The sequence below is a fragment of the Choloepus didactylus genome, chromosome 10 (assembly GCF_015220235.1).
Source record: "Choloepus didactylus isolate mChoDid1 chromosome 10, mChoDid1.pri, whole genome shotgun sequence".
Classification (NCBI taxonomy): Eukaryota; Metazoa; Chordata; class Mammalia; order Pilosa; family Megalonychidae; genus Choloepus; species Choloepus didactylus.
In genome coordinates this window covers 47,539,191-47,557,633 of record NC_051316.1, presented here as the reverse complement: position 1 = coordinate 47,557,633, position 18,443 = coordinate 47,539,191, and the positions used below count along the sequence as shown (strand labels likewise).

Here is an 18,443-nt window from a genome sequence, read left to right as displayed (position 1 = left end):
AAGATCACTTCCTGGCCAGATGCACGGGGGAAGACTGTGCAGGCCGTGTGGCCCAGGTGGGCCTGGGAGAGGTGAGGCTGAGTGTGAAGGTGCAGCCCTGACTGGGGCTGACTGGAGGGGTGATGGGAGCTCACAGGGCCTGTCACCGGGAAACAAGGGCTTTGCCCCCCAGACTGTGGCCTCTGGCCCTTCTGTGGGCCTAGACAGATGACTAGCATTTTTGCAGGGGAGGGCGTGCACTTCTCTGCCAGACCCCAGCTCAACTGAATGAAGGAGAAGGTAGTCTAACCACCTCATGAACGGCATGTGAGGCAGGCGATCCCTTTTATTGCATATATGACAACGTATGAAAATGTGTCCTTGAACTTGTTTTCCTTGTTGGTAGAGTTGTTACTTCACAGTTCCTATTCTTTAGCTACCATTTGTTGAATACTTCATGGTGTGCCAGGGTAGGCTAAGATTTTTTAAATGTATTATTTCAGCTAATTCTGTCAGCAACCTTTGAAGTCAGTACTATTCATATTCCCATTTTAATTGAAGAAGAATTGGGTCTTGCAGAGGTTAAGAAACTTGTCCAACATTAATTAGCAAGTCACTGGCAGAGCCCATGTTTGTTTGGGTACAAAAGATGTGTTTTTAACAAGTGAAATGTAAAAATTCTCCGGAAGGATTTTTTTTTTTTTTTTCAATTCAATTGCAATAGGAACCAAGCAAACAAAAAAAATGTCCAGCAGAGCTATGGATAAATATGGGTGATTCATGTTTTTCTTTTTAAAAAAAAAAAAGAAAAAGAAAAACATACAAATTTTACTTGAAACCTTTTTCCTGTTTTGTTTTGTTTTTTACCCTTATAAGATGTGGGTGAAAAGTGACTCTCAGATCCCCAGGATTTAGTTCAAGCCTCTCCAGTTTTAGGTTTGCTTTCTCTTTGTGTGCTTCTTGCCTCTTTAATATGGAAAGCCTTTTTCTGTTCTCTTTTAAAACCACATTCTTCTACTCTAGAATAGAAGGAGAGGTCAAATGTAAAAGAGCCATTGCCCAGGATTTGTCTGTTTTTTAGTGTTTCCTGAACCTAATACTGGAAGACAAGGTCAAACCCTGCTTTTCATCAGGAATGAGCACCTGAAGATTTGCCTTTTTTTTTTTTTTTTGAAGTTGTGTTGTAGGAACATCCTGCATAGCCTATTTAAAGGTCACTTGTTGTGTTTGGTCTTATACAAGACAAAACATGGGTCATGAAACTTCACTTTAAATTGAGCATTTCTCATTAGAAAGCCTTTTATTGGGATGGTATGGGAGCGTGTAAATGCTGTGCTCTGCAGGAACTTGATCCCCTTCCCTCACCTGCGTCAACCATAGCTGAATCTCCTCTGTGATATGGAGTCAGCAGCTGGTTTTTCCAGCAGAGCCGCCTCAAGGAAGGCACGTTCATTACTGGAATGGCAGGTCTTAAATATTTAACATTCATGAACCTCTTTGCAAAATGTGAATGTTCTTTCCAGAGAAATGTCTGTCTCCCCAAGGATACATGAATTGCTTGGAGTTCATCCTGGCCTCCCTGCCCAGGCCAAAAATTCCCATCCTAGAGCTGAGCAGCAGTCATCTCTCTCTCTTCAGGGCCAACTCCCTGAATGGCTGGAATAGGGTGTCTGGTTAGTGTTGCCCAGGTATCTCACGCACTCTGCAGAGCTGAGCTTTTATGCTGGCTGGGGTGCCTTGGAGATCCAGGGAGGCTGTGAGGGCATCCCTGGGGCTATTGCCAGCACCAAACAATTGGGAATCTCTGCTGTTAAAATGCTTGTCTAAATGAGGCCGTACTGCACAAGCTCCAGAAACAAACTAGTCAGGGGAGTGGCAGTACTATGTCAGCAACCCAGTCAGAGAAAGGTAAACTAGACCCATACTAGGGTTCATTCTTTCATTTGCTTATCAGACATGGCTTGCAAGCATACTATGTGCCAACATAAGGTGAATGACCTCTATTTTTAGTCACCTGGAGAGGGAAGTCTGGAGAACTTGCTATACCTTATGTTAAGTACAATGATAATAATATAAGGTGAGTAAGAATTGGAGTAGGTGGCATCATAGCTTGGTTTTGAAGGATGAGCAGAGTCTTCAAGGTAGTCAAAGCAGTAGGAACATGTTTCCAAGAAGAGAGAACCATATAGGCTGGGCATGAAATAGCATGATGTGTTCTGGGAACTGTAGTTTGATATTGTGGCAGTTAATAGGAAGGGAGAGCATATGAGGTAGGCGAGAAAGGTAGTCAAGAGCCAAATAATGACAGAAGACCCTTTTGGTGGTGCCAAGTGCCTCTTAAGGGCTTAGAAGTGGCAAATCCAAGAATCCCAGACCTTTGGACCCCCGCTTTGCTTTTGTTCCCCAGACAGATACCTACCATTGCTTCCTGACCTCATTACCTCTCTGCCCCTGCCTCATCATTCCTAGTTTGGCTTGACATCTCAGACTCCAGAATTTGACTTCCCTTAGCCTGACTGCTGGCTGCAGGACACCTGTGTGATTCATTGATCCAGCCTGACCTACCTTATTCCCTGTTTCCTCTGGGCCAGTTCTCTGAGTCCCAGTCAGAGCTGTGGTTTCTGGATCCTGCATCTGAAATGGCCTGAGCAGCCTCATCCCACAGTGAACCCTGTTGACAGAGCCCATCTCCTCCCAGCAGCCCCACAGCAACCCCAACCCCTTTCTCCCACCTCCCCAGCCCAGCCTAGGGCCCTCGTGTGTACGCCTGCCCCTGTGATGGTTCATCCCCGGGTGCCTCCTCCACACAGCACATTGGCCACTCGAACTCTTCGGGGAGACAGATCTTGCTCTATGCTTCAGCTCTGCTGAATCCAGTTCCCCACAGGATTCCATCAAAGGACTCTCTTCCCAAAGCAGAGATCCACATCTTGGGTTTTACACACACACACTGCTATTCCCTATTGGTTTTGTATGGGGGGTGGGGTGGATAGGTAAATAATTGGTCCCCTTTCTTGACACTTTTCTTATCGCTTGGCCTCACCCTCTGCCATCACCACCACCCCTGCTTGCTGCTGTGACAAAGTCTGTATCCATAAGTGAACTTGGCACAGAGAAAGGGTGGTGAAAACACTGGTTATTTACTATCAGAAACAGGACATGGGATTTAATCAAACCATCCTCTATGGTTCCCACATGAAAAACAAGCTGAAATGCATGTCATATTTGAAAATTGCTCTTTGCAGGTTCTATACATATTCCCCCAAGCCTCCTGCTCTCCCTGCATTCCTGGTCCAAGGAATGTCATCATCATGCTGCCAGTGGCCCAAATCAGTGCCCTAAGGTTACCTTTTCCTCTCTTGTCTCCCTCTTTCTGCACTCCCAGTAAATCACCAAGTCCCATCCCCTCTACCTTGCAAATAATTCTTAAATCTCCTCCTCCCCCCCATATGCACACCATTGCCTCATTGAGACCCTGGTTATTTAACACCTGGAGTTTTGTGGTAGCTTCTCTACTAGTGTTCACTGCCATTCCCTTTCATCCCATCTTCACACTGCTGCCAGAGTGATCCTCTGATCAGAATTCCGCCTGCTGCTTAACAGCCTCTGAGCAAGGTTCCCATTGCCTTTGGGCCAAAGGCCACGCATCTTGGCTTGGAACATGAAGATCCTTCCTGATTTGGTCCCTGCCTCCTTCTCCAGGTTCCTCCATCAGCTTCCTCCTTCAGCCTTCTCTTTCCCTTAGAGCATCCACCAGCTCCAGCCAAACTGATCTGCTTGACACATTGCTCGAAAGGTTTTGGTCTTTGTGTGTGCATGGACCAGTCTTCCCCCCTCTTCTTCGCCCGGTTCTTCCCTAGTCCTCTCAACGTGGGAAGTGATCCTGAGAATTACTTCCTTGAAGACCATCGTGGTATGGTTCCCTGAGCTTCCCTTCCATGGGATTTAACGTGCCATTTTATTTATTCACATGTATATCCTTGGGGCTGAGGATCGCACCTTATCTGCCTTTGTATCTCCATTGCCCAGTACATTTATTTGAATAAATGGATGAACATAATAAACTGTCAGTTGATAAAGAGAGACAGGTTTTGATATGGCTCTGAGAAAATCTGCCTTTGGTGACTTTAGTGTATCGAGCCGTTTTTTAAGTTCTATTTTAGAGGAAGTATCCAGTGTCACTACAATGCTTAACAGATATGGCACTGAGGATTTAATTAAGCAGATGATCACCATTTTGAATCACTTCTTAGTATTTTAAAAGCTATGTTGGCTGTCCCCAGATTGTCATTTGTATTACAAAAGTGTATTTGTATTTCATTTCTTTTCCCATGGAAGCAATGTTTCAGTGGTCTTTAGATTTTATTCTGATACTGATCCCTATCTCCTTTAGGTGTATGTACTATCTCCCAGCTAGCATGTAATCATCTCAAAGGCAAAGCTCATTCCTTCTACCTCTTTGCAGCTGCGGCACCTGGCTTATTGTAGATATTCAATACGTGTTTCAATATTATGATAAAAATGCTTTTAAATTGAAAATGTAAAAATGCTTTTCAATTGCAAATGTATGTGTTAAATTTGGAAAGAACAATTAGGAACTATTTCTGTAGAAATTATTCATTTTTAATTTACTGTAATCATTTTTCTCTGACATATCTATAAAAAAATCTGGAGTCCCATATCATTTAATTAATTTGCTAAATTATTTTATCCTGCAATATTTATTGATAACTCTGGAGAAATCACATTAAGACAGAGTATGTTACTGAGAAGTTGTGTTTACAACCCAAATATTTCTTTTACTTTCAAATGGGAATCATATGAGAGGCACTCTTGATAATTAATGACCTAAATGGCTTATTTTACATTTATTATCATTTTTTTGTTGAGCAGCAAAGTTATTAATTTTTAAATAGTGTGGAACCAATTTTCTTTTTTTCACACAAATGACTGTCACCATAAATATTAATAGGTTCTCAGAATTTAATAAAACCAATCTTAAGACTACTGAAACTTTTTGATGAGGAAACTGGGAGCTTTCTTTCTAACTATGTATAGCAAGCTTTTAATTTTTGGATTATATTCTTATCAGCTATGGGGGCATGTGTGCAACCTATGTTTTCTATAATATTTAATATAGCTTCATGGCTTGTGCTTACCCTACCCCCTCAGCTACAATTTTATTTAATGTTAAATATTTTGCATTTAAACAGTTTATCTTTTTTTTTTATATTGGTTGCCTTTCCGATTATCTTTGGGGAGGAAAAAAGTGCTTCAGAGCTAATAGAAGAAAGATGTACATCTCTTAGTAGTGACGATGCTTCAATTTACTTTATTTTTTATCAATAATAAATTGGATTTTATTTTTAGACTTCAGCAAAACATGAGAAGGGTAGAGGGATATCATTGACCCCACACCTCTGTACCATGCCTTGAAATATTACTTACAAAAGGTATAGATTATTCCCCTCTTTCAAATTATGTTTTGTAAACACTTTGATCCCATGGTATCACTGATGTATTTGCTCCATTATTTTAAGTTATGATTTTGCTATCTAGAATATTAGTTATTTTTTCTTTTTTATTTATCATATTTTTTATTGTAGAATATAGCATATATGCATAAAAGTGATAACTTTCCAAGTGCAATTTAACAAGTAGTTCGCAAATTTCAAAGAATATTATAGGTTACGATTCCACAGTTTCAGTTATTACCTTATTATGAAATATAACATATATACAAAAAGGTAATATCTTTTAAAGTATGATGTAACTTGTAGATATATAGGAAATTTCCAAAGTTACTATGAGTTATAGTTCCATAGTTTCTGTCATTTCCTTATTGTGAAATTTAACATGTATACGAAAAGGTATAGCTTTGAAATTACAATTTAACAAGTAGCCATGAAACAAATTTTAAAGGATGCTATAGATTATGATTCCACCATTTCAATTTTTTTCTTCTAACTATTCTAATATCCTAGCAACTAAGGAAAAGAAAATTATATAAAGATTCAGTATTCGTAATTCTTTGTTAAATTCCATCTTGTCTGTTGCTACGCCTTCCTCAGTTTAATCACTTTCCCGATCTTTAGGAATGTCTAGGCAGTGACCACTCTAACCTGTTCATGTTGAAAAGGGGTGTCAAGTTTATGAGCAAAGTTCATATTCTTGAAGGGGCTTTTACCTCTGGGTTTCGGGACTTAGCTGGCATACCAGTACTCTGAAGGATTTAAGTTTATGACAAAAAACTTAGTGAAACTTTTTATAGAGTATGGTATTCCTATTAATTATAGTCCCTAGTGTACAATATGTAGGTTTTCCCCATGTACCCTTCTTTTGTCAACTCTGTGCCAGTGTCATTACTTAGAAGTATATCATGCAAGTACCTATCTGTATTTGTGGTGCTGATCTGTGGGAAACATGCCTTTAAACAACCCCTTTCATTCCTATTCGCCTTCAATACAGCTCTGATACTTATAATTCAATTAACGAACAATCGTCGCCCCTATCCATTACCACACCTTTGAATTCACCATCATTAACATATCTGAACATATTAGACTATCATCCCCCCTCACTAGCTATTGTCTATTGCTAGGTCCCCAATATTCTTACATTATAAGACATTAATTTTACATTGTTCAGATAGTTCATAGAAGTGGTAACATTACAACATCTCTCCCTTTGTGACTGAGTTATTTCACTCAGAATTGTATCTTCAAGATTCATCCATATTGCCGTATGTTTCAAGACCTTGTTGCTTCTTGCTGCATAGTATTCCATACCACATTTTGTTTATTCACTTGTCTGTTGAAGGACGCTTGTGTTGTTTCCATCTCTTGACAATTGTGAACAATGCTGCTATGAACATTGGTGTACAAATGTCTGTTCATGTCACTGCTTTCAAACCTTCTGGGTATATACCGAGAAGTAGAATTGCCAGATCATAGGGTAATTCAATGTCTAGTTTTCTGAGAAATTGCCAAACTATCTTCCAGAGTGGCTGTACCATTATACAGTTCCACCAGCAATGAATAAGAGTCCCAATTTCTCCACATCCTCTCTAGTATTTGTGGTTTCTTGTTTGTTGGATGGCAGCCATTCTTATTAGTATAAGATTATATCTCATTGTGGTCTTGATTTGTATCTCCCTAATAGCTAGTGAAGATAAACATTTTTTAATGTGATTCTTAGCCATTTGTATTTCCTCTTCTGAGAAATGTCTTTTCATATCTTCTGCTCATTTTATAATTGGGCTGTTTGTACTATTGTCATTGAGTTTTAGGATTTCTTTATATATGCAAGATATTAGTCTCTTATCAGATACATGGTTTCCAAATATTTTCTCCCATTGAGTTGGCTGCCTCTCTGCCTTTTTGACAAATTCCTTTGAGGTACAAAAATTTTGATTTTGAGATCTCATTTATCAATTTTTTCTTTTGTTGCTTGTGCTTTTGGTGTAAGGTCTAAGAAGTGACTTCCTAATACTAGGTCTTGAGGCTGTTTCCTTTCTAGGAGTTTTTATGGTACAGTCTCTTATATTGAGGTCTTTGATCCACTTTAAGTTAATTTTTGTATAGGGTGTGAGGTAGGGGTCCTCATTCATTCTTTTGTTATGGCTATCTAGTTCTCCCAGCCCCATTTGTTGAAGAGACTATTCTGTCCCAGTTCAGTAATATTAGTTATTTTGATACCTTGAGAATAGAAGCATAAAACACAGTTGAAGTTAGTGGAAAAATAAATAAATAAAACTGTCTCAGAATCAAAGATTATTTGAGCCAGAAGCAGAGTTCCTGGGAGACAGGAGAATGATGCCTTCTGCGGTCCAGTCTGGGAGAAAATGATTTTGACCAGAGACATCCATAGCCAGCCAATCCAGGGTCTGTGTGAGAACAGAAATAAAGACATTGTCAGCCATGCAAGGACTTTAAAATGTTTTCTACCTGTAAATGTTTTTCATTTTCACTTTTAATTTTAAGTTAATTGTAGATTAATATGCAGTTAGAAAAAATAATACAGAGAGCTGGCTCTTGTATACTTTTCACCCAGTTTCCCCCAATGGTAACATCGTGCATAACTGCAGTGCAGTGTAGGAAGTTGACATTGGTACCATCCACTGACCTTTTCTCTTATTTCACCAGTTTTACAAGCACTCATTTGTGTGTGTGTAGTTGTATGCAACTTTATCACATGTATAGATCTGTATAACCACCACCACCATCCAGGTACAGAACGGTTCCTTCTCAAGGGTCTTTCGTGCTCCCCTTTTATAGCTACAGCCACCTCCCTCCCTTGACCCCCTTCCCTAACCCTGGTAACCAGTCATCCGTTTTCCATTTCTATAATTTTGTCACTTAAAGAAGGCTTTTCAAACAGAGTCATACACTATGTAACCTTTGAGATTGGCTTTTGTCACTCGGCACAATGCGTTTGAGAGCCATCCAAGTTGTTGCCTCTATCAGGTGTTTGTTCCTTCTCATTGCTCAGTGGTATTGCATAGTGTGGATGAACTACAACTTAGTCATTTACTCACTGCAGCACATGTGGGAAGGTTCTAGGTTTTGATGCTTTGTAGCACTTCATCTAAATCTATCTACAGCACTTTGGGTTTCTACATTATACTGTAATTACTGTAAGAACAAGAATTGTGTTGGTTAGCTTCATTTCCCCCACCCTTTGGTTCCCTTAGCAGAATAACAGTGGTCTCATTGTTTCTTCTGATGAAGCCTAAGAATTAACAATAGCAAACATTTTTGAAATGGTGAGCCTTACCTAATCAGGTTTTGGTAATTGCCTACACATAGTTTGATATGAAGGCGCACCAAAGCAAGGCACAACACTGTTATGAACTTGTGGATGATTGTTTGAGGTAAATTTGTATTGATCATTTGACCAGTCTCAGCTAATGGCCAGTAAATTAGTCAATTGCAACTGTGTTGGCTTCTCAATCTACTTGCTTAGTTATTTAGCTGGTGGCTGGTGTTCCCATTAAAGATTTACTTGAAAGGGGGTGATGTTTGTCCAGGCTTTTGCCAGTGGCTGCAATTTTGCTAAAATGTACTTGGGTGACGGGAAGGAGCCCTCCTGCTGGCATGAACAGAAGGGACAAGATAAGATAGATGGTCAGTGCAATATAGTGGCAGGGTAGCTACAAAGATCAAAATACTGTTCTATGGAGTTGTTCATATGTGAGTTTCTACAAAGCAAGGGATACTTCAATTTGAGGCAGACAAGTAACTCTCAATATTTTGACAAATCACTTATTCCAGTTATTTGGGAGAGGAAGAGTTGCATCTCAGATATAACCTGTACATACCAAAGGAGCTTAAACGTTTAAAATATACTAATGCATAATCAAAAATTCATAACACATGATTCCACGGACTGTGTGGGCACATTTCTAAGGCTCCATTCATCTGTAGGTCAGCTCAGTTAACACTTACTGTAGACTTGCCCTGAGCCAGGCAGCACTAGACACTTTAGGTGGGTTCTCTCCTTTAATTGTCCCCCCAGCCCTGTGAAGTCAGTAGCTTGATTCCCTTTTGATGGATGAAAAAATGGAGACTTGGAGAGGTTTACCTTCCCCCAGGTCCACAGAGTTTACAAATGCTGGATCCAGGATTTAAACAAGTTCTCTCTGACCCAAAATCCCCATGTCCTTTCATCATTACACCCTCCTTGAGGAGCTCATAGATGTACTGGGGGAAAGTCTACTGAATTAAAATAAGTGATAAAATAGACACATAGCAGCATGGGCTGGAAGTGCCTGAGGACAGCTCTCTAGCTCTGACAAGGGTAGGTACTGGAGGAGTTAGGAAAAAGGCTCTGCCAAGCAGAGAACTTGTTTGAGAGAGGCCCATGAGTTAGTTAAATCTTTCAACCTATTTCGAGGAGGAAGGGAGGAAAACAGTGCCAGGTGGCTGAGGAACACAAAGTAAAATTAGTAATACAAACATTTCATTTTTAAAGTTTAATGAAAAGCATGATCAAGCCCCCTGACACTTGCCAACTGTGACCAACATGTATGCACATGAAATCTTATTAACTTAAAAGCAAAACTTTCTGAGAAATGTGGTGCTTACAGTGGAGTTGATTTGTTTTTGCAATCTTGTGGAGAGAAGGGGATCAGGGATTAGTTGTGTGGCAATGAGTCCTGTGTGAGCTGCTTTTGAGAATTCTCATTAACTACAGAAATCAAAAGATTATTGAGCCAGTAGGTGATTTTTAACTCTCACTTAAAACCAAATGGAATGTTACAAATATTTGTTCAGAAAGAATGAAAATGGCAGACTGAAAATATTTTCTTCCACCCTAAGAAGTAAACTCTTTTCTTCCTAAAAGAAATATTACTTAAAAGTTTAGAGAATTCAAGGATTTCCTGAGTTTATTTTTGTTATCATATGTCTAGCTAGCTTGCATTTTAAGGAACTCATCACAGAGAAATTTAAATATACAATAATTCAACTTACATGAAAGCTCAGGTCTTTGAGCTTATGAAATGGAATGATGCTCTGTGTAGTATATTAGACTTTCCTGCTTTTGTGTGAAAAGACCCCACCTCTCTTTGATTTCTAGATGACCTCAAGTGTAGAGGTAAGGTCAGGGTAGGTTCCATAAAGTATCTGAAAGGTGGGAGCAAAGGGAAGGAAGTGTGCCCCTCCCTGCTGGGAATCCTGGGAAAGCAGAGAGGAGAGCCATGGCAGGAAGGGGAAGTGGCCACAGGGAGTGTGACGGTAGCAACTGTGGCTTTGAAGATGAATCCAAGAAGGCTTTGAGGTTGCCCTGTGTGGATCCGGTTGTGGCGGCCACATGGGATCACAGAGTTGTGAATACACAAACCAAAGGAGACGGAGGGGCAGCAAAACTTAGAGAGTAGATTCAGGTGCCTCATCTTCGAAGAAACTTCGGGAATCTGGTGACAGAGTTCCAGAGACTTAAGGAGTATTCAAGAGAGTTCGGAGTCTGGGAAAATGTTACAGAGTTTAGAACATGGTTCAGAAATATGCCTTGTAGGATGTTAACTAATTGACTGTGTACCTGTCAAACATGATCTTGTCCTCCCAGACACTTTCTGCTCAGGCTACGGGGAACAATTTAAAGGGGGAAATTGGTTTGATTTTAGACGGCTTTATTTTATTCATTTGACATCCAGTGTACATTTATTGAGTACCCACGTTGCTATAGGAATTTGGTTTGCGTAACTAACTTGGTGAAAAGCCACACACTGGTTTGTGTTCTTTCAGAAAAGATCACCACATTCTGGCTTTATGAGAGGCCTCCCCTCAGGTACACGGCTCCTTGTCCCTGTCAGTATCACACAACACTCTTTATGTGCGCCCTTTCCCTACAACTGAACTTCCTTTTGATATCACCAGTGTTCTTTCTTCAAGGAACTTTTTAAATTTAGTATTTTGATCAGCCAAGCATATCTCTTCGCTCCTCACTTTTGTCCCTCAGTGTGGTGAGGTCAGACATCTCTATGGGGGTGGGGGTGAAATCTCTCCTTCGCTAATAGGAGTGGATTATAGTGAAATGGCCATGAACAATCTGTTCATTAATGAATTTATATATTAAATTTCAACTTCTTATAAAAATGGATTTGTCTGTGTACTTTTCTGTATGTATACTACAAAAAGGTATTTTAAAAGGGATATGTAGTCCATCGTACATATCAGCTATCCATAGCTATTAGGGTTGCAGTGAAGTTAAAACCTAATGTTTATTTACAATATCCTCTTTTGATCGGGATGTGAGCCTGGCTATAATGAATCCGCATCTCTTTAACTCCCTCTCTTATTCTCCACATGAAAACCTCATTTGTAAACTCTGCCCATATTCTCTCCACTCCTGCTGTTCTAAAGACAAGCTCTGTAGACTTGGTGTTTGCTCCATTTTCATAAGCACCTGATAATCAGTCTGGAGATGTTCTTTGAAGTAGAGATTCACCATCCTCTAATTTTCCTCTTTGCGGTCGCAGTTGACTCGTCTGGGGGAGGGTGGCGGCCGGTTGCTAAATCCTAGGCTCTCAGGATTGCTCCGAGGGCACCGGCGGCGGGGGCTCTTTCTCGGAGGCGAGGGCGAGGCGGGGGACTTGGCCAGGTCCCCGGCGGGAGGCCTGCAAGTATGGAGGGCGGCGAGAAAGGAACAGGCGGGACACGGTTCTTTTAGGGTGAAGAAACCAAGAGAGAGAGCTTATTAGGGGAGAGTACAAGCTTATATCGGGCGGTTTAGAGGGCGGAGTAGCTGTAGGGGTTAAAGGCTTGGATTGGTTCTGAGAGGGCGCGGAGGTTGATTGAAAAGGGGCGAGAGTTGCTCCCGTAACGGTGTCCGGCAACAATGTATGCGCACCGGTGGTGATGGGAGTTGCGCTGGCAACGGGGAGTGTCCGGGCAAGATAAGGGGGTGGGGAAAAGGCGGTTCCCTCCGGCAAGCCTCCCCTAACATTGGTATATTTTGGGTGAGGAAATGGGGCCTGCCTCCGGCCTCACTTTCCCAGGCCCGGGGGGCTGTAGAGGGCGCACTCACCCGTACCCACTACCCTCCCCAGGGGTGGATCCGGTCCCCCAGCCCAGGCCCGCCAAGTTAAAGCGCGTAATCAGTGTCCGGCACCTCTTCTTTCTAAAGAGCTGTCCAACTTTTTTCTGGATGATTAGTGATTTCAGAAAAATGTCAACAGCGTAATTTTCAAGGAACAAAGAAAGCAGTGATTCCAGGTTGCCTCTTTACTTGCTCTACACACAGATGTGCAGGAAAAACATAATTTCTTCATTATTTTAGTTATCTGTAAGTCTAATCTCCCTCACTAGCATTTACTTCCCCCAGTGTAGACTTAACCAATTACCAATATTTCAGTGTCTTCTGGTTTAAACTTTCACCTGTCAATTAAACCATTCTGCATATTCAAAATTAAACTTCTTCTCTGGGCTGGTGTAAATTACCGCATTTGCACCACGCCATCTTTTTAGGTAAACATCACTGGAAACGTAGCATCTCTGGAAGTCCCATGTTGAAACCTAGAGACAGGGTCATTGCCGCAGGCCCTTCCACCTCACATTCTCACCCCCCACCATGTGGGATGTGGCATTGAGCAACCCTCTCAAACTTTTTGAGTTCTGACCATGTACATATATTATTTTGAAAAAACTAAATTAAAATACTACAAGAGTTCAAATAATTAATTTCTAATGATACTGCTAAGGACTTATGATGGGAGAAAGGAAAGAGTTTTTTAGAGACCAGGCTTTCCATCACTTTTTAAAAACTCACCTTACAGGTACTGGCTAATCTTCTTAAATTTTAGTTTCTCAGTACCTACAGTAACTTTCCCAAGCCTAGGATTCTTCCTGACTTGTAGAAGTTTTCATGTCTCACAGCCTGATCTCTCTAGCCTCAAACCACCACAGGAATCTAGGGCAACAAACTCTGCCTTGCCTTCCTACCAAATTACTTACCAGCTGTTCATCAGATAGTTTTTGAATTCTTGTTTTGCTTAAGGCTGTGTGCTGTCTCCTGTGTGGAATACAAAAACAACAACAAAAGAAAAAAAAATACAGAAGAGTAATAGGATATGGTCCTTGCATCTGAGAAGCTTAGAGTTTAAAATCTAAACCTTTTAAGGTCTTATTTATTGTGAGCAGTTTCTTCCATTTCTCTACCCTCTTTTTGACCATAAGAGTTAATCAGTGGGGAGGGGTGACTTCTTCCTCTCCACCCAAAGAGGCAGCTTACCTGAGGGGTGGACTGTAATAGACAGTGATAAGGTGGACTGTAGAAGAAAGTAATGAGGATTCCACATTGAAGGGGATGTGCAGACTTGGACCAAGGGTGGTCTCCAAGTTTCACTGGGCAGGCTCTCAGCCACTCCACTGGTTAAGCTTCAGTGAAAGTAAATCATTCATTGTGAACCCACCTAGAAGATATGCCATTAATAGGAAGGACTTGGCAATTTTAATATAACATATTACTTTTAAATGTTTCCAGAATAACTTATTAAGACATCTATATTTGTAGAAACAAAGTGTCTTTAAAGAAAAAAATCCCAAAATTCATCTAATATAGGAAGTTGATCATATATATATATATAATCTTTTTTAATGATTGATGACTATTTCAAATGCCTCCAAGGTATGCTTCCATTACTTCAAGCTTTTTAAATAAGGGAAAGAAAAAAAAAGCCTTAGTACAGTTTAATCCAGCACAGCCCAGAGTTCTTAATCACTGCATTTGAAACTGTAAAAAAACACATTGTTGCTATAACTAGGTTAAGGATTGAATATTTATTTCAGTCTTCTTTACCAGCCAAAATTCTATGGCTTGTTGTCACAGCCTGTATTTTCTCTTTATACATCAGCAAAGAACACTCTGAGCTTTATTGAGGAAATTAAATTAAATTAAAAAGGGAGCATTCAGCTCTAACTAGATGTGACCATACTAGTAATTCTGGAGCTGTACTCCAAGGAGCCTACTTTGGGAGGAGTCATTTTTTCCTAAGCTAGTGTATCCATGAATATCTATTTGCATAAAATCTCCAGGATACTATTTTGAATTGTCTTATATTTTTGGCTCAGCACAAATGTTGCCAAGCATTTATTCTTTAAGGACTAGAATACAGGAAAGCTGAAAAATTACTTGAGGCCTTTGATATCCCTTCCTGACAGCCCCACATTTTGTTAATTTAGTTATTCCTTAGCTCTTCCTTCAAGGAATGAGTAGGTGAAGTGAGTTATAGAGCATAGCATGTTTTCTGCTATAACCATTTTAGGTAAGATTCCAAGTTATTAATTTTTAATTTTTTCAGTGCCATCTCTAGCCTATCATTAGCAGAGATGCTTGTAAGTTAATTCTTAACAGGTGTATAAATGCATTTCATCTAAGCATTTGATAGCATTATTTTTATATTGAATTTATTTCTCAAATTTTCAAACATGTACAAAAGTAGACAGAATTCATTATAATGAATTCATTCGTTATAATGAATCCCCATATGCACTCAGTACCCAGCTTCAGTAGTTAGCTACTCATGGCCAATCTTGTTCCATCTCACCACTCAATATAATTTGAGGCACATGTCAGGCAGCATATCATTTTATCCATATTTTAGTTAGAATCTGAAAAAGCTAAGAACTTTAGTTTTTTTCAAAAACTAACTGCAATACCTTTTAAAAATTAATAGTTCTTACTAATCATAGAATAGTCAGTGTTCGAATTTCTGGCTGCTTCATAAATTACTTTTACGTAGTTTGGATCAGATTTGAATAAGGCACACTTATTAAATACCCCCATCCCTCTTATCTTTTCCTTCTGGGATATTTGTTGAAGAAATGGAGTTATTTATCCATTGGTCTGGATTTTTGCTGATCATGTCTGTATGGTTTCATTTAACATGCTCCTCTATCTGCTACTTTTCTTGTAAATTAGTTGTTGGATCTAGAGATTTGGTCAAATTTAGGTTTAACTTCATACTAGGCATATATCCTTCCATCAGGAGGCACATAAAATCAGAATGCCTTTTTATGTGTGTGATGTTAGCGGCTGTTGATGACCACTGCCTAGACTCATTAGTTTATCAGAGCTTATAAAATAGTGGTATTCTAATTTTATCATACATTAGCTATAATGCTCCAAGAATTTTTAAACAGGAGAGTGCTCAGTAAAATTTTTATTGACTAGACTGATTTTCATAAGAACTTCTGTGACATGGGAAATTATTAAAAACCTTGCTAGCTTAAAATCCTATTAATAAAGTGTCTCTTTTCCTTCTAGAATCATCCTTCTCCATTTTGCAGGGAGCACCCTTTACAGATTACTTGAGTTGCATTGTCTTTGCCACTATTAACATCTTTTGGGGCCAGGTGCCAATTTTTAAATATCTTTTTGAAATGCAACTGCTTGGCAAAAGTGTTTTGGACTCATTCAAAAGTTGTCATTTCTCAGTCTTATGCTAACTTAACATAGCATCCCTTATCAGATTGGAAAAACAGAAACAGACTATAGGAGAGCTAAGGAGGTCCTGAGATGTGTTTCTGAACAGAATCTCCATCTTAGAGCCAGCACCAAGCCCTCTTTGATGGTTAAAGTCTTTTCAGTTGACCCAGCTTGTGACATGCTCTCCTCACAAAGCCTTCCTGAAGAGAAATTTGATGTTTTTAACTACACTCAAAACTCAGCCTACCCCAAAACAATCTTGCCTTTTATCTGCCGTTTGTATGCCTAGTAAGCATTAAATTAGAAGAGTCTCCTTAAATAACAGCTTGATTTTGCCCTTGACATGGTGTTTATAAAATACCTGTGGTGTGGGTAGGTTTGAAAACAATGAAGGCTTTTATCTTTATTTTTCTCACAACAGAGAAACATCATCACAGTAGATGCTTTCAGTGCTGAAGAAAGGTTTTTCTCAGGCATTGGAATCATGAAGCAAGCATCACATTCCTACATTTAAGATTTAAGATGTGGTGTTACACATCCCTTGCTGCTGTGAATATTTTGGTTTTGACTTATTTGTTCACATGGAAAGCAGTTTATCCAGTATGGTTTCTCCTCTGTTCAGAGTGCACTGCAGGAAACTCAATGATGAATGAAACAAGCCTTTGTGAGCTTTACAGTCTTGTGTGTATGATAAGAAAAATATGGATATACCCTTAGGTACAATTTTATGCCATAGAAGGAACCTGATAATGTGTTTCTTTTTGCAGAGAGGTATAAGAATTTCCAACATCTTATTGAGATCATGCAAATACTTTTTGTGGAGGTGGGAGTTAAGATAGACTTTGAAAAGCCAATAGAATTTGAAAAGATAGTAAAGACCTTCCAGAAGAAACAGCATAGCAAAAGCATCAGCGCTTAAATCTTCAGAGCACATTTAGGGGTAATTAAGGAATTCCAGTTTGACTGGCCTGGAAGGTTAGAGAGGTTGGCTGAGACCAGAGTAAAAGAGTCTTCCATGTTAAACTGAGGTGTTTGCACCAAGCAATGGCGAGAGACTGAAGGCTTAGGGTAGAGCTTTCTGTAACCTGGTCAAGCAAGGGTATCAGAAAAGAATCAAAAGGGGGAATTTTAGGTTGTATATATGTCACTAGAACAAAAATTTTTAAAAAACATAGGACTATACAACACAATGAACCAACAATGGACTGTAGTTAATAGTACAATTATAAAAATGTTCTTTCATGAATTGTAACAAATGTACCATGCCAATGCAAAGTGTTAATAATAGGGTGGTACATGGGAACTCTGTATTTATGCATGATTCTTCTGTAAAGCTACAACTTCTCTAACAAAAATAAAGAGAAATGGATCATAAAGGGAAGAAAGAGAAATCACAATCAAACCATAGAAAGGACTGTTTTGATAATAGAAGCTTCAGGACTGGGCCACTTAATGAAAGGAAAAGGAGTCATCGAGTCCAAGATGCACATTAGAATGACTTTAAATAAAAGAGGAAATGAATAGAAAGAACTCCTTTGGAGTGAAATAAGAGTTTAGGGTTGCAGCAAGACAGTATAAAGAAGTTTAGAAATGTCCAAAAGCTGTTGGAAATGTGTAGGGCTGGCACTTAGTAACATCAGACTAAAGATAACAATTTAGGAATTGTCTGTAGAGAGATGGTAGTTGGAATCAACCTTGAAAGATCCTAAATCTATCTACTTCTGTCCTGAATTCCCCTGCTGCTACCCTCATTCGAGGATCATGACTTCTTACCTGGACTGGTGAAGAGTTCCGCATTCAAAAGTAGGTAAACTTTGTGGAGTCCCTCCACAGTCCCTTGAGTTTTCCTTCCAGGCCTTATTGCTGTCTGTAACTCAGGCTTGTATAATTTTGAGTTTCCCTGTTCAGAGTTTGTCTCCCCCACTTGACTGAACAGTCCATGCGGGTGACGCAATTGGCTGTTCTTATCAACCCCTGAAGTTCCGGCAGCTTCCACAGAACCTGGCACAGATGAGACACTCAATTTTTTTCTCCCAAGAAAAGACTAAATGAATGTCACTACTAAAAAGTAAAGAAAGGGGAGAGTTCAAGACAGAACTTTGCTGAACATCTTTAGGGCACAAGAGGAAAAAGAGGGACAAACAAATAGGAAGGCAAAGAACCAAGAGACGGCAGAGCCACAGAGGCTAGGCACTGGAGAGATTCAAGATGAGGTGGTCAGCAGTGATTGATTCTACAGTTGGAGGGGTAACAACAAGAGCTGACATTGAACGCTTTCTTCACACCAGATACTATTCTAAAACTTGACATGGATTAACTCTGTTAATCTTCACGATAACTCAATGAGGACGCAAGACCCAGAAAAGTTGCATACTTTGCCCAAGTACACACAGATGGGGCAGTCATGAGTCAAATCAGGCCACCTGGCTTCAGAGCAGGGCATCTTAACTGCTCTGCAGCCTCTCTAGCTCCTCCTAGTAATGGGACAGAAGACTATTTGCCATGGGCTAATAGTTTGGCATCGAAGGTGTGAATGA

At 39.8% G+C, this 18,443-nt stretch overlaps 1 protein-coding gene across 8 annotated transcripts in view; it reads left to right on the top strand.

Annotated features, from left to right (window-relative positions):
* Nucleotides 1–18,443, top strand: part of PIP5K1B (phosphatidylinositol-4-phosphate 5-kinase type 1 beta) — a 343,315-nt gene that overhangs the window by 201,817 nt on the left and 123,055 nt on the right. The window lies entirely within an intron of this gene.